The 26,128-nt window shown below is 34.8% G+C and overlaps 1 long non-coding RNA gene across 2 annotated transcripts; it reads right to left on the bottom strand.

Annotated features, from left to right (window-relative positions):
* Positions 1–6,197: 6,197 nt before the first annotated feature.
* On the bottom strand, positions 6,198–7,955 carry LOC141454325 (uncharacterized). 2 transcript variants are annotated; one of them, XR_012458628.1, is made up of 3 exons: positions 7,544–7,955; positions 7,269–7,475; positions 6,198–6,336 (listed from the first exon to the last, which is right to left on the bottom strand). It is a non-coding gene; the product is annotated as an uncharacterized lncRNA (long non-coding RNA). The 2 variants fall into 2 exon arrangements; XR_012458626.1 differs by having other exon boundaries at positions 7,563–7,926.
* Positions 7,956–26,128: the final 18,173 nt, after the last annotated feature.

Raw genomic sequence — 26,128 nt, 5'->3', positions numbered from 1 at the left:
GGATGATTCTCACAGATTATGGACGTAGGAGTGGTGATACTAGTGCTACTGTATATGTAAATTACTTTGTTGGAAGCAATTTTCTTGCTCTATTATTAAATGTTTTGTTATTAACGTGGAAATTGTAAAATAGATAATTCTGTATAATTTGGTCACATTTAAATACATGGCATTTAACTGGGTTCAAACGCTCAATGCTAACCCTTTACCGCGATATTATTCTATTGTTACAAACAAATAGATAAGATTGTGATTTGTTCAGTATTGGACAAAAAGTAGGTTACGGTTTGAAGATCTAATATAACCTAACAAACCGTCAGCTTAAAATGAACTACCCGAAGAATTAAATAATATTAATTTCCAGTGTTTATTTCACTAATACCTACTTACCTGCGCTAAATTTAACTAGCCCTTTTCCCTTAAAAAGTCAGGATCCAATAAAGCAGCAATTTTAATTTTATTGTATTTTGAGAGCCACACACATCTTTTTAAACGAGAAGTCAGTTTAAGTAATTGAACTTACCAATTTGTACAAAGATATAGGAACCACTTTCGAAGAAATTTCTGCAGTAAATAGCACTTTAGATCACCTACGTTTCTTCAGAATTGATATTTTGATACATATTTAAACCTAATTAATATTTAAGAGCCACTGTAGCCGAGCAATTATAGGCGAGGCCTCGTATAGCTAAGTATGTTTACAGAAATCAGTACTAATTTTAGTACATAATTAAACTTTAAAGAATATTTAATTAGGGTGAAGGGACCAGTAATTGACTGGGCACCAGTAATTGACATACCAGAAATAGACTGGTATTATAAGGGATATGAGCCGTTTTTAGTGGTGATTCTTTCAGTTTCGTTATTAAGAAGCCTTTGGGCAGCAGTTCCAGAAAAAAATTAATTATTGGAAGGTTCCTTGGTATCAGTGGAAGGTTATTTGTGTTAAAAGTTCAAAATCAAGGAAAAAACAAGCCGTTGCTAAGGAGGATTGATAAGAAAATAATTTTTCTTTTTTCTTATTTTTCGTTTATTTGTTCATATATTCGTGAGGTTATCAATGTTCTGTTATAATTAGTATTACTTGTAGATTTCATTTATGTAGTTTTTTTTTTAATTATAAGAAGCATTGAGGATTAAAATTGGGCTGTCAATCACTGGTCCTTGAAACGGCAATCTGCCCAGTAATTGACATGTATGTCAATTACTAGTCCTACAGCTTTTTTGTTTGAGACCAGTGATTGACTTCCTGGGAAAATGATAAGATAGGTTGATAAATTTTATTATAATTAAAAATTCAATACATTGTAAAATAAAATCATTGATAAAAATCGGCAAAATAAATAGTAAAACTTCCAACAAAATATGTTTAAATTAATGAATTAGCAAATGTACGCCTTATTTCAAGAGGGCATGCAGAATGATTATTCTGTAGAGAACAACAATCTATGAACAACAAACTGGAATAATCGTGATCGCCGAACAGCTTCCGAGGCCTACGTGATTGATAAAAACGACGCCCACTTATCGGAGTTGGAAAATCTCTCATTCTCCCTCAGTTTTGGGTCCTAGCCACATGACAAAGAAGAAAGGGAGGAAATGGCTAAACCATAGAATTCCTTCAAAGGAAACGGCCAGAGGAAAAGTGAAGCTTCCTCAAGAGAAGTACCAGGTGCGAAATCAAACATACGTGGAGAGTTGGTGACTTTGTGATGTTACACATTAATAACATAAAAAAGATTGTAAGATCTATTGTATTTACCAATTGACAGACATTTTGACCGAAGACGAATATATAGCATCCCATAGGCTAAATAGGCTAAACTGTATTTTAAAAAAATGAAATCGGTATGAAAACCATTTTTAATTTCTAAACACGTGAAGGTTGGATCGCCCTGTACTACTTTATGGAGAACGTTACCAATTTAATAAAACCGTTGATGTGTGAGGTTTTCAAATGGCTTGTGATTTCAAGTGGCTAATTATCAATTACATAAGATATATTATGATGTTCATTTCCTTATGGATTCCGAAAAAATATTTTGTTTTTTCATTCATTTTTTCTTTTATGGTGTGCCTATTTTAGTAACACATATTTTTGTCAATTGGTTACCTAGTTATGTGAATATCAGTGGTTTATTTGTAGGTATGTGTATATTAATACCTATCCTTTCCAAGTTAAAGAGTCAATAACAGATATATATTTTTTAATCTAGTTTTTTTTTCATTGACGTTTCATTTATTTATTACTGTTATAAGTGCGAATGCTTACAACCTGTGGCGGGGCGCGATGAACGTGCACACAATGTATATATACATGTGCCCAAGAGGTAACTCAGTAATAATAAACAATAAAATACTGAATAGATGCAGAAAGTAAGAATGACTTACATTCAGATAGTTTGGTTTCGAAGCAAATGACACTGGCAGCACAGATTGTGGAAAATATTAGCGAAGCGCTCCAAAAGAAGGGAAGTGTAGGAGAAATTTGGTTTACTAGAAGGCACCAACAACTCGAACTCAAAGACGCGTAGATACGATCGGTAGCAGCGTTATAGGCGGAATGAATGAAACAAGGATGTGACCACATAGTCTAATCGGAAGTAGAGAGTTTGGTAAAGTGAGAACCAAAAAAGTTCCCAAAAAAAGGTTTAAGTAACAAAATATTTAGCGGAAACTTGAAAGGATAAGAGAGCGGAGAGAAAGAGATAAAAGCGAGCCGACAGACATTGTGTGCGATCTAACAAGTAAGTTAGCTAATATCTCCTTGGTACTATTGAAAGTAAGGGCTGTTATTCAAATTACCTGTCTTGGTTTGGACTTAATTAAAACTGTCCAGTAGGAGAGTTGTGTTAGGGTTGATCGTCAAAAACTGCATAAAAAAGGGTAACGTTGAAAAATATTAGATTATTTAGGTTTGCCTATTTAAAAACTGATTGTAATGAATTATGAATAAGACTGATTTTTGTTATAAATCTAATTGAAAAAGTGATTTAGGTGATTTAGTGATTTATTTAGATTTAAAAGTGATTTTGAATGCATACCTTATGTCGTTTCATGAATATATTTGTATGTCAATTACTAGTCCCACCCCATGTCAAACACTGGTTCCACCGAAAATTCGGTATGTCAATTACTGGGTCATTGACATATTTTCAAAAAAAATTATTTTTGGTTGACATAAAGATCGAATTTACTGCTTTTAAAATATTAATAAAATAAAATACATCCTACTGGAGCGGTACAATTTTACAAAATACACCTGGAGTCAAAATAACGGAAGTTATTCTATCTTAAACTCGAATTTTTTCTTAAGCAGTCAATTACTGGTCCCTTCACCCTAGGTAAACATAGGTGAGAGAAAATCGTGTGAGTGTTCACACCAAATTGTTATATTTGCCTGAAAACTGTTCAATTTTTCTTACTTTTCTTTTTTTTCCCCAAAATGGTTATAAAAAAAAAAGATACAAACAATTGGTAAGTTTAGAGAGTGTTAACATTGTTAACCAATAATTGTTAACATTTCAGAAAAAAATTAGGCGATATCATCATTTCTTGATAGATTTGTGTTAATAAAGAAGGCATACTGTAAACGTATGTGCATCATGATCTAAATTGCCTAATTAGTTTTGTTGGGAGTATCTGGGTATTGTCCAGACTCACTTGGAAGGCGCAGTTAGATAGAGTTACACTAAGGGCTAAACAGGCTCTTAGTGGAATAACTAGAACCTGTGGGAAGACATGGGGTCTTAGCCCAAAGATGACCCACTGGCTCTACACACGTTCAGTCATACCGATCATCACCTATGGTGCAGTGGTGTGGTGGAGGAAGACTGAACAACAGACGGCCATTAAGGCTCTAGCAAGGGTGCAGAGACTGGCCTGTTTGATGATCACGGGGGCCTTTAGTAGTACCCCTACTGCTGCGCTGGAGGTACTGCTGGGGTTGCCTCCGCTTCAGCTTGTTATTCAGGCGGAGGCAAGGGTCAGTGCGTACAGAATGGAGGCGTATCAGCTCCTGCATTGGCCATATGAGTATTTCAGATAAAGTCGACCCTGGGCCGGTTATTGACATGGCAGGGGACAGTATCTGTCCTAAATACAGTTTCGAGACTCCTTTTCAGGTGTGTATTAGTCCGAGGGCTGAATGGACCAGTACCGGACGAGAGGCATTTGGTTTACCGATGGCTCCAAGATGGACTGTGGGACTGGGTCTGGAGTGCATGAGGTTAAACCCGAGGTACTCATTGAGAGTTCTTCCAGGCCGAGGTTTTTGCTATTAAAATATGTGCTGAGGAAAATCTGCGGATGGAACCTAGAAATAGGGAGATTCGTATCTTTTCGGACAGCCAGGCTGCACTGAAGGCTCTTGTATCCTTCAGAATGACCTCTTCCCTGGTCATTGCAGGAAGGCCCTAGAACTACTGGCGCGGCACAACAAAGTTCGGTTGGAATGGGTGCCGGGTCTTGTGGGTATTGAAGGGAATGAAAAAGCTGATCATCTGGCCAGGAATGGAGCTAACACTCCTTTCATCGGTCCGAAGACTGTCCTGGGGATCACCAGGGATTCGGTTCGTGCGGCTCTCAGAGATTGGATCTGGAGGGAGCACGAAAAGAACTGGGTGATGTGTCCTGGGGTTAAACACAGCAAGACTATGATGCCTTGGCTGTGTAAGCAAAGAACCAAAGAGACCCTGTGTTTGGGCAGAAATCAGATTACTCTGATTACAGGCCTATTCACGGGGCACGGTAGGTTCAAGAAGCATCTGCGCAAGTTGGGGCTTATCAGCTCGGAACCATTGTGCAGATTGTATCAGGAAGAGGAGGAAACGGCCTCTCGCCTGTTGTTCGACTGCGTTGCAATCGAGCGTTTGCGCTATGAAACCTTTGGAACGCTGAGGCCGAAGGAGATAGTAGCGCAAAAAGAACTAGCAGGGAAGGTCCTCAACCTCTTTAGGAGGGGAGGGTTCGCTTACTAGAACTAAGAAGGGGCTGGTACAATAAGTCTTCTGTGGCTGCGATGCAGTGGGGCGTTTCAAAATGAAATGCTACTGACATTTAGTTATTCCTTACTAAAACACATTATAACAAAACAGAAATAGTTAGCAAACAGCTTTAATTTTCTCTTTTGGTTGTAAGCGAACTTGTTTGCTCACATTAAATTTCCCTTGAATATGAAAATATTCTAGTTGTTATGGAATCTGTAGCTATAGCATTTATTATTTTATTTAACGACAGCAGACTAAATAGAGAAAATACTTGAAAGCTCAATGCCAACTAACATTAAATGTAAGCACACATTCACAATACTTTTGTGTACAAAGTTACTCTTAACATTCAAGCGTATGCATACTAACCAGGTCAGAAATAAGTTTCAACAACCAAGCTAATATGTATTTCAACGAATGAAGTGAAATTAAATTATTCACAGGATAGAATAAGCAAATTAGTCTGCAAGCACTCAGCTATCCCTTTACCTGTTCGCGAGAATGGAGAAGAAAGAACAAGAACAGGTTTCAAAATGAATAAAGAAAAATGCTTGAAATCGAAAAATAAAGGCTTTTTCGTTCATCATGAATCTGCATATCATTACCAATAAGCTGAATTGCAAGCTCTTAATATTAAAGTAAAAAATATTTAAGAACGAAAATTAGCGTTCATTAGAGAAAACCATCCACTTATAAATGCATTGCTATCAATTGTAAATTAAATGCAATAATACTTTGTTCTAATTATTGCAACGCTGATAAAATTAGACTTAACGTGCTTCCCCGTAATTAGTGCAATCTTTTCAATAAATGGTTATTAAAATTTATATTTATTTAAAATTTCCCACCAGCAATACAATAAATATATGTGTACAATAAATCGAGAAAAAAATCTCAAATAATTTTTGCTATCAAAAGATTTTCACAGAAACGCTACTATGATCAAATTTCTCACGCAGTAAAATAACTGTCATTGCAGCTAGCTACAGGCTTTGAAAACATCAGGAACAACAATGTATTTATTTTCTTCTTAACGATCTTTTACTCATACAATACAATGCATATTGAATGCAGTATTTTAGAAATTCTCTCAAAAACTTAATAAGTAAATTCAAAATCAAATTATACTTACAGTGTACTTTATGGGTACTTATACGAAGGTTTCAATTCCAGCACCACATTTGAGGATTTAATTTTGGTAACACTAAATTTATAGAGAAAAAAGTTTTTTATTACCAATTTTACACATTTATCAACTTACAATCAAAGCGTCTAGATCTTAAATATATAAGTACAAGTGTTTTATCAGTGCAGAAGGCGATGACGTCATTAGAAAATACCAACGAATCTGGAACAAAGTATGTATTAGAAAATATAAATAATTACAATTATTACTATTATTATATCAATTAATTAAACATTTTAATTGATATTTAATTTTTTAAATTACTCAAAAAGAAATTAAAAATCAAGATGTATTCAACTAATTTCTAGCTAAATTTTAATATATTGTACTTTTTTATTTTATTTTAAGGAATTAATGAGTAAACACTAAAAAATTTAATATTTAAATTTACAATATTTAAATTAATCCAACAAATAAATTAATAGAAATAGTAGGATATCCGGATTGATGGACCATAACATAAGTATGGCGTCTGACGTGATCTGTGGAGATGAATGTAAACCAAGTTTTCGTAAGTACAATTAAACTTAATTAAATTAAGAGAACATCAATTTACATATAATTTTTAGTTAGAATTCATTTAACTGCTGTTACACATTGCATCTTTATCATAGTTATCAGCTTTTATAGCGGGATTAAGTATTATCAACATTAATGGGATTTGGGATGCTGCATGAACAATGCGGTAAAGAGGGGCAAGAGAGAAGATTAGAATTAATATAATTTTAGGATTAATACTAGTAAAGTATTATTAAAAAATGTATGGATTTTGAAGTAATTAGATTTATTAAATTTTCATTCATGAACAATTGGAACTGCCTTAAGATTCAATATGTCTTAGTAGATCTTTTACCTTATTTCTATAACAATTACATTTAATGGTTTTATTAATTTATTAAATTTTGAATGTAAGAAATGATTTATTGGGTTTGCAAATTTTTCTATTATAAAGTGAAACGCATACAACTATGTTTAACGAACTTGTAAAATAATATTTTGGATTTGTATAAGGCTTTAATGGTGTTTCTATGCACAGTTTTGATTCTTTAAGTATTCCAGAATTCTATTAATAATAAATTATTTATTACACATACCTTATAAATTTAATCTGCAATTTTTTGATCACTGCACTTGTGCTGATCTAATCCTCTTTATTTCTTTCAAACAAGCAACTTTGCTTAAATACCATTAATTATAATCAATTAACTCTTTGGGTCTGTATTGTCTATTAAAACAAAAATGTTCTAATTTCAGGCGAGTGATTGTGACAGTGTCCTGTAAGGGGAATATACTTAAGAAGCCTAAAAAAGATTGTCAAGGTAAGCCATTAATGTTTTAATTTAAGCAATAAACAAATTCATTTACGTACTGCTTTTTTTGAGGCATACATTTCAGTTTATTTGGTCATCCAACAACAGTATTTGGAAGTGCTTTAAACTTAGTAAACCCATGAATTGATAAGCATTACAATTATTTTTTCAAAACATTCCACCACATTTGAACACTCATAACCTGAACCTAACCTTTCCCACTTAAACTTAGGTCACACGTAATGAAAGATGTTCTCCCCACTTCTAAGTAACAATACTGCATGTTTGGTTAGAATTGAATTATTTGTAAACCAAGCAAAGGTTCTATTCCTTTAAAACCGAAGTGAACGTTCTTTGGTGTAACTTCGCCAACCAATTGTTTTTTTATGCCTACAGCCATTACTGTTTCAGTAGGAGAAATTATTATTTTGAACATATCAAAAGCTCTAGATTTCCATTTTGAATGTAAAGTATTTGAAGTTTTTTTTTCATTTCTTGGATGATATCCATTATCCTGGATTTCCTTTCATCCTCAAAGTTTACTTCAACAGGTTTATGCTAAGGTAGGGAATACAGGTGGACTACAATATATTGAACTTTATAAGTTGAAGTCATATTTTTTCAGACCTTAAGACACAACCTCTAAAGGTAATTAATATCCAAAGCTGGTTAGAAATAGTGAATAAAAGAATGTTGATGGACAAATAGGTGATGCCCCTTAGGGAGTGGACCACTGTATTCCAGACTGCGTTTTTGCTACCTTCTGTTTCAAATGAGAGACTTACAATTCCCCTGATGAAACAGGTTTATATTTGTTCGGTTAGTCTGTGTTGGGAGGCGCTAAACTCTTGTGTTTTCTCCTCCAGATATGTTGGAATGTTCTATCAGATTATTTTTGGCTGGGTCATATGGGGATTTTGGGTAACAAGAAGCTGGATTGGGCCAGCCCAATCGGGTGTTTTACCCCTTCATGGGGGTCTCGAATCAGCTTATTACCGTGTCATTTGTTGCATGTATGTTGTTTTCAGGCTTGGACATCATTCATTTACATACTTAAGTTGTGTCGGCTGTTTACAGACCAAAATTTTGATTCGAGGCCCGTCTGACGTCGTTGGGAGATGATGTAGAATTGTATTGTTGGCCTCTTTAGTTGGTTCCCTCACAGAACATTGTGGTTTAAGGAAACATCTCTACGAAATGAAGCTCATGGCCGATCTATTCTATAGTTTGTAAGACAAAGTAGGTAACTTCCATCCTTCTTGTGACTGATTGTTAAGAGATTGAGGAGGCTAGGTTTAAGATCTTTGATAGGAATAGGTTGACGTAGGGAGAGCTTGGGATGATCCCCTTTGAGGTATAAGACATATTAATATTCCCCTTTTTTTTTGTAAGAGCTTTACTTAATTAATAATTGAAGAGCTTTAAAACTTGCATTAAATGAATACTTAAATAACAAGCAGTTATCAGTTTTGGGGTTTTTGAGCGTAATACTCTTGAATACAGTAAATTTAAAGCTTAAATCGTTAATGAAATTTAAAATAAGTTTTTATAACCTGTACCAGTGCTTTCAGTACCTGAATATTTTAAAACAAGAATTAAATTAAAAAGCGATTCCCAGCAGCTTTTACTGATGTTACAGTTTATAAAATTTTAGTAGTAGTCTTTTTGTCTACCGATTTGTCTAATTTTTTTTTTTGGATTTCTGGATAAAGTGATATTTAAATTCTGGGCATGGCCTTTAATGAAATGAATTTTTAGAAGTTATGGGACTCCGAAATTATATTAAAGAAAACAAAACACCTTAAGACTGTAGAAAAATTATATTAAAAGTGGAGGGTTTACATATTGACCTTCTTTTTGGAAATCTTTGAAAAATTAAAATCAACACAGGGAGGAAAATATTAAATATTAATACCCTTCCATGCGGGATAAAACTGATTTTCCTATTATCAGTTTTCAAATTATGGGTAGATAAATTCTTCGACTACTTTTTCGAGTTTATTTTTATTTTATTTTTAAATAAAAAACGGATCAAAAATCCAATTTACAGAAACAATAATAATAATAATAATAAAGGGAAGGGATTAGCTATGAGGTTACCATACTGGACTCCACGCGGAGGTCCCGGGTTCGAATCCAGCAGCTGACCCTTAGATTTTCTCTTCCTAGGAGCTTCTTACAGCTCACTGTCCGGTGATGGACAGTGTTGTCTGTAACGAGAGAACACTGTCCGGAGGCCGGCAGTGCACTGGAAAAAGCTCCGGGCGCTAATGACCTCAGCTGTTGATGCGCCAAAGAAAAAAAAAAAAAAATAATAATAAACACTTTTATATTACTTATTTTTTACTGATGTTCTATGTTACTGATTCTCTAAATTGTTTGTATTTGTGTATTTGTAATATCCAGGCCCTGAAGAAGACAATATATTTGTCGAAACGTTGGCAAAAAAGACGAGTTGTTCTTTATTTGACCGATTCCTCGCCAAGTTTGAATCTTTAATTGAATAATTTACGGTCACGAAACTTTTATATTCATGTTTATAATTAGGCTTTAGCATTTTATTTTACCTTTTAGAGGTTATTATAAAGATTTATAGGAGGGTCGTTTGAAAAGTCCGTGCAAAAATAAAAACTACTTAATTTTTTGGGGTAAACCTTTTTTATTTTTCAACATAGGCTCCTTTTAGGCTTATACACTTCGTCCAACGCTGCTCTAGTTTGTTGATCCCTTCCGAATAATTGGATTTGTCCAAGTCTGAAAAATAGCCATTCGTTTCTGCAATCACCTCCTCGTTTGAATAAAATCTTTTTCCCGCCAGCCATTTCTTCATATTGGGGAACAAATAGTAGTCCGAGGGAGCCAAGTCTGGAGAATAGGGGGGATGTGAAACGAGTTGGAACCCTATTTCCATTAATTTTGCGACCACAACTGCTGAGGTGTGAGCTGGTGCGTTGTCGTGATGGAAAAGGACTTTTTTGTGGGCCAATCGTGGGCGTTTTTCTTGCAGCTCGGTTTTCAAACGGTCCAATAACGATGAATAATATGCACCTGTAATAGTTTTACCCTTTTCCAGATAGTCGATGAGGATTATTCCTTGCGAATCCCAAAAGACAGTCGCCATAATCTTTCCGGCCGAAGGAACGGTCTTCGCCTTTTTTGGCGCAGATTCCCCCTTGGTAGCCCATTGTTTAGATTGTTCTTTGGTCTCAGGAGTGTAGTGATGTATCCATGTTTTATCCACAGTGACGAAACGACGCTTAAAGTCCTGTGGATTCTTCTGGAACAGCTGCAAACCGTCCTTGCAACACTTCACACGATTTCGTTTTTGGTCAAGCGTGAGCAATCGCGGCACCCGTCTTGCGGATAGCTTTGTCATGTCCAAATGTTGATGCAAAATATTATGTACCCGTTCATTCGAGATGCCCACAGCACTAGCAATCTCACGCACTAGCACTCTTCTGTCATCCATCACCATATGATGGATTTTATCAATGATTTCTGGAGTAGTAACCTCAACAGGGCGTCCAGAACGTTCAGCGTCACTTGTGCCCATATGGCATATGGAACTCCGAAAATTTTGAAACCACTTATAAACTGTTCTAATCGAAGGTGCAGAGTCACCATAATGTTTATCAAGCTTCTCTTTAGTCTACTCAGGCGTTTTGCCTTTCATAAAGTAGTGTTTAATCAACACACGAAATTCTTTTTCGTCCATTTTTTGAAAATCACTCGACTTCCTCGATTCAAACGAATGCCAAACACAAAGAAATAGACCGATCTGGCTGAAACATGGTGTGTGTTCTTCCAAGAGATGCTACTAACTAAACATAACCTCGATACGCGCCAGTAGTGCTATCTCTCTGACTTTGCACGGACTTTTCAAACGACCCTCGTACAATACAAATAATTTTAAAGAAATCTAAGTTAAAATGATTGGCTGACCGCATCATACGAAAGATAGGGAAGTAAAAAACGTAATTATGCTTGCAGTACGGTACATTGAATGGAGAAGAATGTAAAGTAAAGTAATCGCCTATTTTTTCAGGCCGGGCTTAACGTCCAACTACCATTTACTAGGTGTCGTGGACGGAGGCGACTAGCAAACATACTTTACTATTACTCATTTAACCATTAATTAAAATCCAAGGCAGTGACCGGGAATCGAACCCAGTACCACAATGCAAATAAGCTTTGCAGGTCTCGCCTCTTAACCCGCTCGGCTACCGTGACGCCTAGAATGTAGAAGAATGTCGTGTAGTATGGGATGAGATATTAAAAGAAATTAGAGAAAGAAGGTCTACTTGAGAATGGAGAAGTTTGCTGAGGAAAGAGAGGTCATAATAAATTACATCCAAATCCAATCTCAAAAAAGTATCTTTCTTTTCAAATACTTTATCATAGCCTTCTTCTGATCCTGTTTCTTTTCAATTCTAATCAGCTGCTGGATTCGAACTCTGAATGAAAATCAAGTACTCATCCCTTTTTTAAAAAAACTATTGTATTGAATACTGCATCTATAATAAATATATATTTTATTCAATTGAAATATTTTCAAAAGTAGGATGGTACAATTATAGTGCTCTTTAATTAGGTTATAGAAGGTCGCCATTAGTTTATTTTGAACTCAATTCAGATTTTGACAAATTATAAGTTGTAGCTTATGTTAAACATTTATAAATTCAACTAATTACACATCAACTTTAAATTTAGCCAAGAATAAGATCTGTAAAGGTCAAAAATTAATTACCAATTTGTTACTAATTGAGCCTATTTATTTAAACTAATAATTTAATAATAATAGCTCCAGAGGGAAGGGATTAGCTATGCGGTTAGCGTACTGGACTCCCACGCGGAGGTCCCGGGTTCGAATCCAGCTGCTGACCCTTAGATTTTCTCTTCCTAGGAGCTTCTTACAGGTCACTGTCCGGTGATGGACAGTGTTGTCTGTAACAAGAGAACACTGTTCGGAGGCCGGCAGTGCACTGAAGAAAGCTCCGGGCGCCAATAACCTTAGATGTTGACGCGCCATAATTAAATAATAATAATAATAATAAATAATGGTTCCATTTGGCAGCTCCTAGGGACCAGATATAACCTTTTACTCGAATACAGTATTTTCTTTCAACCATCTGAGTACCTCCTTGATGATAATCAATTTTCTCTGAACACTGCATTTTCTCTTTAACATGAGAATAAAATAGCGAAAAAATGAATGAATTTTTCAATACTTTAGTCCAAGGCTACCAATGCCCTAATACTCCCTAGGACTTGCCATAATTAAAAAGCAAAAAATCTACTCACCTTACATGATACTAAGTTTTTAATTTTTAAGATGTACAACTAATAAATCCATTGATATATATATCCATTGATTCCAATACCTCAAAAACCTTCAAATTGTCCCTTACGTATAATACATGGTCATCTTACAGATAGTGAGGAAGGCACTCTATTAGTGACTGCTAATTATAACAGTTTTTAACTTGCTGGCTAACTACCAATAACGTCTGTGCACGTATGTCTGGCAAACAGTGTTGCACCTGAGTTCCGCATTGAAAATATTTAATACTTTCGTTTGCAAAAACATATTAATTTTACTACAGATTCATTTCTAATTTTAAATTTAAACTATTATTTTAACCATTTAGTTATTTATTTATTTCTCTGTTTTGTGTTTTTCTTTTTTTAATTAAGACTTTTAATTGTATTATTGCGGCTAAAACTGAAACTAAAAGCCCCTTACTGGGAATCGACTTTATTAAATCGATTTTTCAGTTTTTTTTTTATAATATTTTCAAAAATTGTTTTTTGGATTTTCATTAAACTTGGTATTCTTAGCATACTTCTAAATCTAAAACTTTTGTTCAATACATTTTTGGATTATAAACCACTTTAGGTCACAAAATTCTGGGGGAATAGAGTAATTAAAGTTCAGCTTAGTGGTAAGATACACTATTAGCTGGCACCGGATTTAGATTTACGAGGGTCGTTTGAAAAGTCCGTGCAAAGTCAGAGAGATAGCACCACTGGCGCGTATCGAGGTTATGTTTAGTTAGTAGCATCTCTTGGAAGAACACATACCAAGTTTCAGCCAGATCGGTCAATTTCTTTGTGTTTGGCATTCGTTTGAATCGAGGAAGTCGAGTGATTTTCAAAAAATGGACGAAAAAGAATTTCGTGTGTTGATTAAACACTACTTTATGAAAGGCAAAACGCCTGAGGAGACTAAAGAGAAGCTTGATAAACATTATGGTGACTCTGCACCTTCGATTAGAACAGTTTATAAGTGGTTTCAAAATTTTCGGAGTGGCCATATGGGCACAAGTGACGCTGAACTTTCTGGACGCCCTGTTGAGGTTACTACTCCAGAAATCATTGATAAAATCCATGATATGGTGATGGATGACAGAAGAGTGAAGGTGCGTGATATTGCTAGTGCTGTGGTCATCTCGAATGAACGGGTACATAATATTTTGCAACAACATTTGGACATGACAAAGCTATCCGCAAGATGGGTGCCGCGATTGCTCACGCTTGACTAAAAACGAAATCGTGTGAAGTGTTGCAAGGACGGTTTGCAGCTGTTCCAGAAGAATCCGCAGGACTTTAAGCGTCGTTTCGTCACTGTGGATGAAACATGGATACATCACTACACTCCTGAGACCAAAGAACAATCTAAACAATGGGTTACCAAGGGGGAATCTGCGCCAAAAAAGGCGAAGACCGTTCCTTCGGCCGGAAAGATTATGGCGATTGTCTTTTGGGATTCGCAAGGAATAATCCTCATCGACTATCTGGAAAAGGGTAAAACTATTACAGGTGCATATTATTCATCGTTATTGGACCGTTTGAAAACCGAGCTGCAAGAAAAACGCCCACGATTGGCCCACAAAAAAGTCCTTTTCCATCACGATAACGCACCAGCTCACACCTCAGCAGTTGTGGTCGCAAAATTAATGGAAATAGGGTTCCATCTCGTTTCACATCCCCCCTATTCTCCAGACTTGGCTCCCTCGGACTACTATTTGTTCCCCAATATGAAGAAATGGCTGGCGGGAGAAAGATTTTATTCAAACGAGGAGGTGATTGCAGAAACGAATGGCTATTTTTCAGACTTGGACAAATCCTATTATTCGGAAGGGATCAACAAACTAGAGCAGCGTTGGACGAAGTGCATAAGCCTAAAAGGAGACTATGTTGAAAAATAAAAAAGGTTTACCCCAAAAAATTAAGTAGTTTTTATTTTTGCACGGACTTTTCAAACGACCCTCGTACATGCGGGTGCCCCCTCTTAACTCTTAATCGCATTCATTTGAGTTATTCCTTATACTACATCGTTTTAAATCCGATCTCAATTAGAAGGAACTGTTTTTGATTTATCGCCAGTATTGGTGCAATAACCATGAAAGATTTTGTGAGAATCCGAATGAAGGATGCTGTGGAGAGGAACAGGAGATGATCACTAGGATCTATTAATGAGCGAAAGATATTTTAGAGCAGCATTTTCCAACTATCTTTGACCGCATGACCCAACATACTTCACTGAAGTCGTGTCGCTACTCAATTGTTTAGTAGTACACTTATAATAAGTAAAGTAAAGTAATTGCCTATTTTTTCAGGCATGCTTTACGTCCAACTACCAAGTAGGTGCTGTACCATTAAAATAAAATCCAAGGCCCAGAGACCAGGAATCGAACCAACAATACATCTTAGCTCTTTACAGGTCAGAGCCTCTAACCTCTCGGCTACCATGGCGCCTTAGACTTATATTTTATAATTTAAGAGTTCAGTTAAACCATGATTTTGTAATAAGCAATACATCATTTCTATTCAACCAAAAAATTATAAAAAGAAATTATTCAGAATTTAATTAAAGGTATATACAGGGTGAAGCAGTAAGTATTGTCTATAGGCTTACTGTGTGTAGTACATCTAAAGTGGAGTTCAATGACGTATTGGCCAACTTCACATTTTCCACTGTTCTTGAGTGACGTCGCTTTTAATTTTTTTTCTAAAATCATTACTTTTTGCAATAAAAATGTTATTACTCAGAAAGTTTTAGTCCGAATTCGATTCTGATAACACGGTTAGAAAGACAGATAAATTAAAAAAATAAAATAAAATAAATAAATTAAATAAATAAATAAATAAAATAAATAAATAAATAAATAAAATAAATAAATAAATAAATAAAATAAATAAATAAATTTAAGTGCAATTTGTAACCTTTGACTTCCTTATTTTATGACAGCCTACATTAAATTGACTATTGGTCCATCCAAAAGGGTTTTCAATGACTTAAACTATTTGATAAACTAACACTTTTGAGTGCTTGTGAACACGTTTTCTTGTAAAACAAACGTAATTTCTCATACAAAGATAAAAAGAATCCTGGAAAATGATATACCGTTTGAAAGCCCATTAAACAAGGAAAACTTTTACTAAAAAGTGCCAGCACCTAGGTCTGATAATGATCACGTAAGGGCCTAATGAGTTTTCTTCAAAAAAGTTCGATTAATTTTAATTTTTCCAGCATCCGGAGGAAGATTGAGGCTGTTTGGAGAATAACTTATGCTTTGAAATGTTATCAATTTTTAGAAAATTTATCTGTCTCTCTAATCGTGTCATCAGAATCGAATTCGGACTTAAACTTTCTGAGTAATAACATTTTTATTAGGAAAAAAGTAATGATTTTAGAAAAAAAAATTTAAAGTGACGTCACTCAAGAACGGTGGAAAATATGAAGTTGGCCAATACGTCATTGAACTCCACTTTAGATGTACTTCACACAGTAGGCCTATGGACAATACTTACTGGTTCACCCTGTATATGAAAAATAATATTAAATATTAGCATATTTTTTCCCATATCGGTAACGTTGCTTTGTACTCTTCAAACAACACACATTTGTCACATAGTGTCAAGTTGATATCTACATTTATCTGAATCACATTTCAATTACCAATTTAAGATTAAAAAAAAAAAAAAAAATACTCGTTATTCCCTCTTAATCCACGAACTGTAAAATGAAATCCATTTTCCCTCTTCATCAAAAATGAAATTTATTAAAAAATAAGCTTTTAAATAGTTGGTTTTTTTAATTTTATAGCCGAGAAGATGATTGAATAAACAATCAAATTGAGTAAAAATGCAAGACTAACTATAGTAATAAATAAAATAGGCTATTAAAGAAAATGATGAAAAATTTGAATTACATTTATTAAATACTTTAAATTTGAATTAAGAAAATAAAAATGCCACATAAATATTTTATGGCTTTGTTATTGTTGCTTATTTCCCATTAAATTATAGGTTTTTGTTTAAATTAATAAAAAGCTAAATTCATTGTTGAACTAACATTCAGTCGTTTTATAAATTTATTGACAAATTGTTGAAAATCCTCTTTTAGGTAAATAAGTTTTACAAATGAAAAATAATTTTATAGCTTTTCCATTTGACGTTAATAATATATTTAACCTGAATTTTTAATAAAAATTTAGGCAGATCCTTCATCTTTTTTAAAACTTTATTTCTAATTTTTTTTTTTTACGAGGGTCGTTTGAAAAGTCTGTGCAAAGTCAGAGAGATAGCACTACTGGCGCGTATCGAGGTTATGTTTAGTTAGTAGCATCTCTTGGAAGAACACACACCAAGTTTCAGCCAGATCGGTCAATTTCTTTGTGTTTGGCATTCGTTTGAATCGAGGAAGTCGAGTGATTTTCAAAAAATGGACGAAAAAGAATTTCGTGTGTTGATTAAACACTACTTTATGAAAGGCAAAACGCCTGAGGAGACTAAAGAGAAGCTTGATAAACATTATGGTGACTCTGCACCTTCGATTAGAACAGTTTATAAGTGGTTTCAAAATTTTCGGTGTGGCCATATGGACACAAGTGACGCTGTACGTTCTGGACGCCCTGTTGAGGTTACTACTCCAGAAATCATTGATAAAATCCATGATACGGTGATGGATGACAGAAGAGTGAAGGTGCGTGAGATTGTTAGTGCTGTGGGCATCTCGAATGAACGGGTACATAATATTTTGCATCAACATTTGGACATGACAAAGCTATCCGCAAAATGGGTGCCGCGATTGCTCACGCTTGACTAAAAACGAAATCGTGTGAAGTGTTGCAAGGACGGTTTGCAGCTGTTCCAAAAGAATCCGCAGGACTTTAAGCGTCGTTTCGTCACTGTGGATGAAACATGGATACATCACTACACTCCTGAGACCAAAGAACAATCTAAACAATGGGCTACCAAGGGGGAATCTGCGCCAAAAAAGGCGAAGACCGTTCCTTCGGCCGGAAAGATTATGGCGACTGTCTTTTGGGATTCGTAAGGAATAATCCTCATCGACTATCTGGAAAAGGGTAAAACTATTACAGGTGCATATTATTCATCGTTATTGGACCGTTTGAAAACCGAGCTGCAAGAAAAACGCCCACGATTGGCCCACAAAAAAGTCCTTTTCCATCACGACAACGCACCAGCTCACACCTCAGCAGTTGTGGTCGCAAAATTAATGGAAATAGGGTTCCAACTCGTTTCACAACCCCCCTATTCTCCAGACTTGGCTCCCTCGGACTACTATTTGCCCCCAATATGAAGAAATAGCTGGCGGGAAAATGATTTTATTCAAACGAGGAGGTGATTGCAGAAACGAATGGCTATTTTTCAGACTTGGACAAATCCTATTATTCGGAAGGGATCAACAAACTAGAGCAGCGTTGGACGAAGTGTATTAGCCTAAAAGGAGACTATGTTGAAAAATAAAAAAGGTTTACCCCAAAAAATTAAGTAGTTTTTATTTTTGCACGGACTTTTCAAGCGACCCTCGTAATCTCTAAAATTCCATTAATTTCTAATTAAATTATATGTACGGTTCTATTAAAGGCAGTATTATTTCTTTATTATTCTATGAATAAAAAAAGACAAAAATCATTATCGTTAAAATCTTCTTTAAACGCCATCGCGAACCATTAACTATTGTAACATTATCGAAAGGTTTAGAAACACTACTGTAGAACACTAGGGGACGGACCTAAGAGATATTTCTTTCACGCATACCGACCCTGTCTAAAATGTTCGATGTGTTTTTAGAATGAAGGACTGCCATACTAAATGGTAAAATGGTAATGAGTACTGTTTCAAATGAACGTGACAGTGAAGTCAGTAAATTTTGGCAACTTATTTAGTAACTAATGTTAGTTTAAAGTTTATTTTTATATTTAAAATGCCTTCAAATGATTTTTTTAAAAAAATGTTATTACCTTCAACATAAAGTGACAATATCTTTAAGATTATAATCATCTGCCTCCTGTTTGTGGTGCGTTACTAATCTTGAATAATTAACTAATAATAATTAAATTAATAATATTAATAATTAACTATCTGGAATAACGTAACATAAAAAATCCATAATTAAATGTTTTTTCCTCACTTCAAGATTAAACCCAATCTGATGTGAACACTAGCATTATTACTATTATTATTATTATTACTTTTTTTTTTATGATTTAAGGCGCGTCAACATCTAAGGTTATTGGCGCCCGCAGCTTTTTTTCAGTGCACTGCCGGCCATTACCGGACAGTGAGCTGTAAGAAACTCCTATTATTATATTATTATTATTATTATTATTATTATTGCTATTATTATGATTGCTATTATTATTATTTTATAATATTTTCAATATTGCACAAGTTCACTTCAATAAAACATTACTATTTAAAGAATACTAATATGATTGCATCTTTAGGATCACAGCCTATTCTCAAACAAAACTTTTCAAACCAAGCTGTAGATGGACGTTTTACATACGTTTAGCCCTCGTTTAAGTAAATCTCTTTGGTAATTGCAAAGAAAATTATGGAAAATCTTTCTGTAGAGATTTTTCCGGAGTTGTGATGTTCTTTTTAGTGAGAATTTTGAATCCTTTTCCACATCTTACTTAATATAGTTATTGTCTAGACCAGAGGTCGGCAACGTTTTTAATTTAAAGAGTGAAATACTAAATTAAAAATTCATGGCGGGCGCCAACTATTTTTCGAAAAATGGAATTACTGATTCTAACGGTAGAAAATTTTGAAATCTCGAGGAAAATTCGATTATTAATGTATCAATGGTTTTTATGTACGATGTAGTGTCAAATTCATCAACACTCAAATTTAAATTAATTTTCAATTATTCGTTTGACATTTTGAAAGTGAGACAAGGAATTTTTCAACAAATGCGCTTTTAACAATTCCAACTTACATTTGAAAGAATTAACTGCGCTAATCATATCAGCAATATGGGAACTCTTTTTTTCACTCGGCATTGAAATAATAAGTACGTTTTCTTTTCGATGAGTCCATAATAGGGATGGCATAAACCTGTGACAAACTCTCTTGATCTATGCTCTCTTGTGTACTGACTACTACTGACATGATTGCTCAGTTCATTTCAGTTCAACGCGTAAGCGCGTCACCGTTGACGTACAGTAGATTCAAGGAATTTTAAAATTTACGTTTTGAATTTCTTGTCTAAATTAACAATAGTTTAAGGGCGCACTAAAATTTATTGAAGGGCGCCGCGTTGCCGACCTCTGGTCTAGACGTTTAGTATTATTATTATTATTATTACTACTACTACTACTATTATTATTATTATTATTATTTTTGAATGATTTAAGGCGCGTCAACATCTAAGGTTATTGGCGCCCGGAGCTTTTTTTCAGTGCACTTCCGGCCTCCGGACAGTGTTCTCTCGTTACAGACAACACTGTCCATTACCGGACAGTGAGCTGTAAGAAGCTCCTAGGAAGAAAAAATCTAAGGGTCAGCCGCTGGATTCGAACCCGGGACCTCCGCGTGGGAGTCCAGTATGCTAACCTCATAGCTAATCCCTTCCCTTACTACTACTACTATTATTATTATTTAGAAACATAGAATACCTGCTTCTAGTAAACTACCTACTTAAGATATTCTTGAAAATTCACCTAGGAATTGCTTTAGAAGATGGCGAATTCAATTCAACTTTTTTCGATCTTTATAGATTTTAATTTATTAATTTTTTGGGGAAAAACAAATATATTTCTAAAGACGGTCTTTTGGTTCTTTAATTGGGTAACAAGAGCGATTGACGAGGAGCAATGGACTTAACGCACGGTACCCTAACTGGCACCCGCCTAATTTGGATCATACCATTAATTTTAGTGGACTGAAATAATAGTGGCGCCACAATTACTCATTTATTTGGATTTAATCCAATCTGGAATAATTGTTTTATTAGCAAAATAATTAGTTAATTTTTATTTTAGTTTATTTTTTTGTAAAAAGCTATCTTGAAATTAAGAAAACCGTGGCACATACTAGAACTGTTTGCTTATATTTTACAGTTAATTAAAAAAGAAATCGTAATTCAATTTTTCAAGGCAACATCTTCGGCCATTATTAGTCCCCACCTCTCAGGTATTCTATCTCGTTTTGGAAACCTCTAGCGTTGGATTGGTAAAAAATAAACGATTCCAAATTTTTTAAAAATGTAATAAAAAAATTATTATAATCACGTCTATATTGTATTTCACTTGAAATAACATGATTCTCTTGCCCGTATATTAGGATACCCTAAGTTGGCAGTACTGTATTTAACACTCTCCGGTAAAAACTTCGAAAATTTGTTACCAGTCCTGACTCCAAGGTTTTCAATGAGTAATTGTGCTCTAAATTGTGTTGGCAACAATAACTTGACTAGGAAGCAGTTGTTAATCTCATGAATTTATAGCATCTCTCTAGCATAGACGGTGGCCACCATCTGTTTTAAACCCAATTCTCTGTTAGTCTCTCAGTATGGCAATCGTTTTTTTGTACTGAATGTCTGGTCTATTTTGGCTGAAAAACGGTCTTCACATGTCTTGTAGCCTTTTCACTCATTCCATTTTGTAACTAGTCTTGCCCAGTTACACGTCAATTACTCGTATTATCGTTATGTTGCTAAATTGTGTATCTTTACACCTGCTTTCTAACGTAATATCTGTGTTTACCCAAAAGAGTAACTACGTACTGTCCTGAAATAATGTAATTAATGCCCAGAATCGAATCATATAAAAATTCATTTCACCAGAATGCTTAGGTTCTAACTCGTAAATATTTGGGAATTTTATAGAAAAAGAGAAACAAATTATCACTTATTCGTGCAGTTTTTGACGAACAGCCCTTAAACAACTGCTCCTACCGGACAGTTTTAACACTTTAATTTTAAAAAATTTGAGTCATATTTAATAATTACCAACTTCATATAGTTTATAAAACCATACATTACACTCAAATGTAATCTTACAGAGAAATACTTCCTTTTTATTTCGAGAATTTCCAAAACTGGAAGAATAATCGTTTTGCTAGAAGTTATCTACTTCCATTAAATCGTGCATTCTAAGGACCGAAACCATTCTTCCTTGCAAATTATCGATTCTATCGGGAAAGTTTTATTGGTTAGTCTTAAAAATTAAATGACAATATTTATACAATTGCTACTTCTTTACTCGGGCAACGCCAAAGATTGCTTTTTGTATGGGTGATAATAGTGGCAACTAGATATTAAGTAAAAGATTCAAGTTTGAAAATAAATGGTTAGTTAACTTCACAATAATTAAGGCGCCACGGTAGCCGAGCGGTTAAGAGGCGAGACCTGCGAAGCTAATATGTATTGTGGTGCTGGGTTCGATTCCCCAGTCTAGGCATTGGATTTTATTTAATGGTTAATAAAAGAAATTTACAATAAAGTATGTTTGCCAGTCGCCTCCGTCAACGACACCAATTGGTAGTTGTGAACGTTAAGCCCCACCTGAAAAAATAGGCGATTACTTCACTTAGTTCACAATAATTAAAGTAATGGAAAAAGACATGGCGGTTTCTGGGCAGGTGATTATTTGAATGGAATGCGAACAAATGATTTTATAAATAAACTGGATAAACAAATAAATAAGCAAACAAATTTTAGTCAGCTGTTTTGTTGTGACAAGTTGCCACAGCCAGCCAGATATGTGTTGCCAAGTTTTTGTATATTATATATATATAAATAATTCCCACAAGCCAACTTAACACACCTCTTATCATTATTTTAATAGCACCTGGCACCTTTTAAGTTTTGATAATTTTCCTTACCTTTGATAACTATTTCTGTTAAATTTAATCGCTGTTATAGTCACTTTTTCTATGGTTTGTTGTAATTATTTCTTTGTAACTTCAAAAAAAATGTACTAAACCTTTTTCTAACGAATATACAACACACAGAAAATGACTTGGTCTTGGGTAATTAAATAAGACAAAAATACTATTATCTTCCCACCACCTTTGAACATTGTAATTCTTCGCCAAACAAAACGATTCTAATGAAATAATTCATACTTATCTTAACATTCCATTCATCAAACTCAATTACACTGCAGGTGTAAATTTCAAATCAATCAATCAACCAGAAGTAAACAAAAAAAAAGTATTGATTTTTACAAACAGGAAAAAAAAATGATAAAAACATTTACTGGACTTTCCTCAAAGTTTTCTTTAAATTACAAATAATATTAACATCAATAATTAAGAAAACTTAATTGCATTTATGTGTATTTATTTGTAATTTACAAATCATAAACTCTAGGACTGTGTACATAAATAATCATCAAACATCTTTGGAACATTGTTCCAGTAACTTTACATTCATATTAATTACCATTAAATGAAAATAAACTACTAAATCATAGCAATTACTATTACGTAATAAATCTATTTAAATACTAAAGAAATAAAACTTAGTAAACAAAAAAAAGAGTGTAGAATACAAAATGTAAATAATTTTAAAGAAGAGTGTTGTAATTGGTAGTTTAGTTGTAAACATGGCAATAGAGATGAGCGGTCGGTCTGTTTTCATTATTTCTAACTAATTTACCTACTACAGCTACTTTTACGCTCACTTGAACACATATTGTGGCGCGTCTGTATGTTCTCTTTCTAATATTACCTTTCTTAAACACGGCCACAAATAAAGGGGGTATTAAATAGATATACTCTTTAAATGAAACATATTTTTATGTAGCATATTTTAATGCTACATACTATTTACAGCTATTACATTACAAATACCAACTAATTCAAATAAAAATGCTCAATGAATATGAATTAAAGTAGAACATCCGGTAGGCTAGTTTTTTCCTCTAAGGTAGGTCATGGTCAGTATTACGTCACTAGCAACAAACTTGGCCAATTTTTCTTCTATATTTATGTTTACTATTCCCCCTCCACCAAACTTTTTGTAAATGATATATTTATGATAATTTTATTATTATTCAAAGTTTATGACCTTCATCTAGTTTTGCTCCCTAATTAAAAGTGACACAAATCAGTTAAAAATCTCCTTTCATTCAATGTTCACTTGTTTCGCAGAAATATATTTATTTAGCGAATACTAGATCCTAACGCGGAGATCATGGGTTCGTATCCAGCTGATGGTGTTTAGATTTTTTTCTTTCTAGGAGCTTCTTTCAGCTCACTGTAAGGTGGCGTATAGTTTTGCTTGTAACGAGAGAACACTTTGCGGGGACCGGCAGTGCACTGAAAAAAAGTTTCGGGCGCCAATAGGCATAGATATTGACAAGCTTTAAATAATATTATTTTAAAAATTTATTTCGTTATTTACATTCTGTATAATATAATATACAATAAGTAAATATGTAGAATGAAGGATAAATGGACGCGTGAAAGGCAAGAGGAAAGAAACTGCCCAACGGTAGCACTCTCTACAGGATATGATGTTTAGGCCTTCAGACTGCGAGGGAGTCGCGGGGCCACTGGCGATTCAGTCGGCAAGGAGGATTGTTAGAAATGTCAGAGGAGGTGAGAGACAGTGCAAGAGGATTAGAGCTAGTCGAGAGAGCAGTATGGAATTTTTGGTATTTAGTCTTGGCGAGTTGGTCTATGAAGGGAATGTTGAGGTCGGTGTGAAGAGTGAGGTTAGTCACATAGAAAGTAGCATCAGCTATCTGTCAGAGTAGTTTTGACTGAAATGTCCTGCACAGTCCGTATGTTCGTAGGTTTGGCTGAACCCCACAGCTCTAGTCCGTAAGTCCACATAGGTTTGAGAATAGTGTTGTACATTAAGCGTTTGTGTTCTAAGGGTAATTAGGTGCGTCGTCCAAGTAGTTTGTAAAGCAGTTTCGCACGATTCGTCATTGCTTGTCTTTTAAGTTTAGTATGTGGGTTCCACGTGAGTCTTTTGTCCTATAAAGAGCCCAAGGTAGCGCACCAGTTCTGTACAAGGAAGAGGATTGCTGTTGAAGAGGATCAGGTGGACAGGAGCACCACCGGAGCTTTAAATAAATAAATAAAAAAAATGATAATTTCATCTCAAATATTAGGCCTTACGGTATGAGTCTAAAGGAGCTCACAAAAATCCCTGTAAAAACCGTTTCTCAGCATCCCCGAGCTTCTAAATCCCCAAATCATTCCACATAGACGCAGCTGAGCAAATCTCACACATGTTTAAACTTGCATGTTGCATGTTTTACTGTTTTCTTTGCAAGATTTTACTTATTTACGAATTTGTTAAATTATTAGAATATCACATATTCATTAATAAGTTTAATAATTTTTGTTTTCTAGTTCAAATGAAATGAGTATAATTTCGTGTTTTCTGCTTGACTTTACGCGCCTCACTCCTAAAGTATAGAGTACGAGGGTCGTTTGAAAAGTCCGTGCAAAAATAAAAACTACTTAATTTTTTGGGGTAAACCTTTTTTATTTTTCAACATAGTCTCCTTTTAGGCTTATACACTTCGTCCAACGCTGCTCTAGTTTGTTGATCCCTTCCGAATAATAGGATTTGTCCAAGTCTGAAAAATATCCATTCGTTTCTGCAATCACCTCCTCGTTTGAATAAAATCTTTTTCCCGCCAGCCATTTCTTCATATTGGGGAACAAATAGTAGTCCGAGGGAGCCAAGTCTGGAGAATAGGGGGGATGTGAAACGAGTTGGAACCCTATTTCCATTAATTTTGCGACCACAACTGGTGTGAGATGGGTCGTTGTCATGATGGAAAAGGACTTTTTTGTGGGCCAATCGTGGGCGTTTTTCTTGCAGCTCGGTTGTCAAACGGTCCAATAACGATGAATAATATGCACCTGTAATAGTTTTACCCTTTTCCAGATAGTCGATGAGGATTATTCCTTGCGAATCCCAAAAGACAGTCGCCATAATCTTTCCGGCCGAAGGAACGGTCTTCGCCTTTTTTGGCGCAGATGGTAACCCATTGTTTAGATTGTTCTTTGGTCTCAGGAGTGTAGTGATGTATCTATGTTTCATCCACAGTGACGAAACGACGCTTAAAGTCCTACGGATTCTTCTGGAACAGCTGCAAACCGTCCTTGCAACACTTCACACGATTTCGTTTTTGGTCAAGCGTGAGCAATCGCGGCACCCATCTAAAATACTTCGAACTATTGTAAACGCTCCATTTTATGTCTCCAACCTGGACTATACACACTGACCTTAACATTCCTTTTGTCACACTAGTTGCTGAAAACACGATACAGAAACCCCCAATTCCGCCTGCAATCCCATATAAATCCTCTAGCTCAAAAATCTTGCTTCAAGAACTCTTCCTGACAACCCGGAC

Source organism: Rhodnius prolixus, unplaced genomic scaffold (assembly GCF_049639745.1).
Source record: "Rhodnius prolixus isolate KJV_2025 unplaced genomic scaffold, Rpr scaffold_9, whole genome shotgun sequence".
Taxonomy (NCBI): domain Eukaryota; kingdom Metazoa; phylum Arthropoda; class Insecta; order Hemiptera; family Reduviidae; genus Rhodnius; species Rhodnius prolixus.
This window is presented reverse-complemented; position numbering and strand designations above follow the sequence as displayed.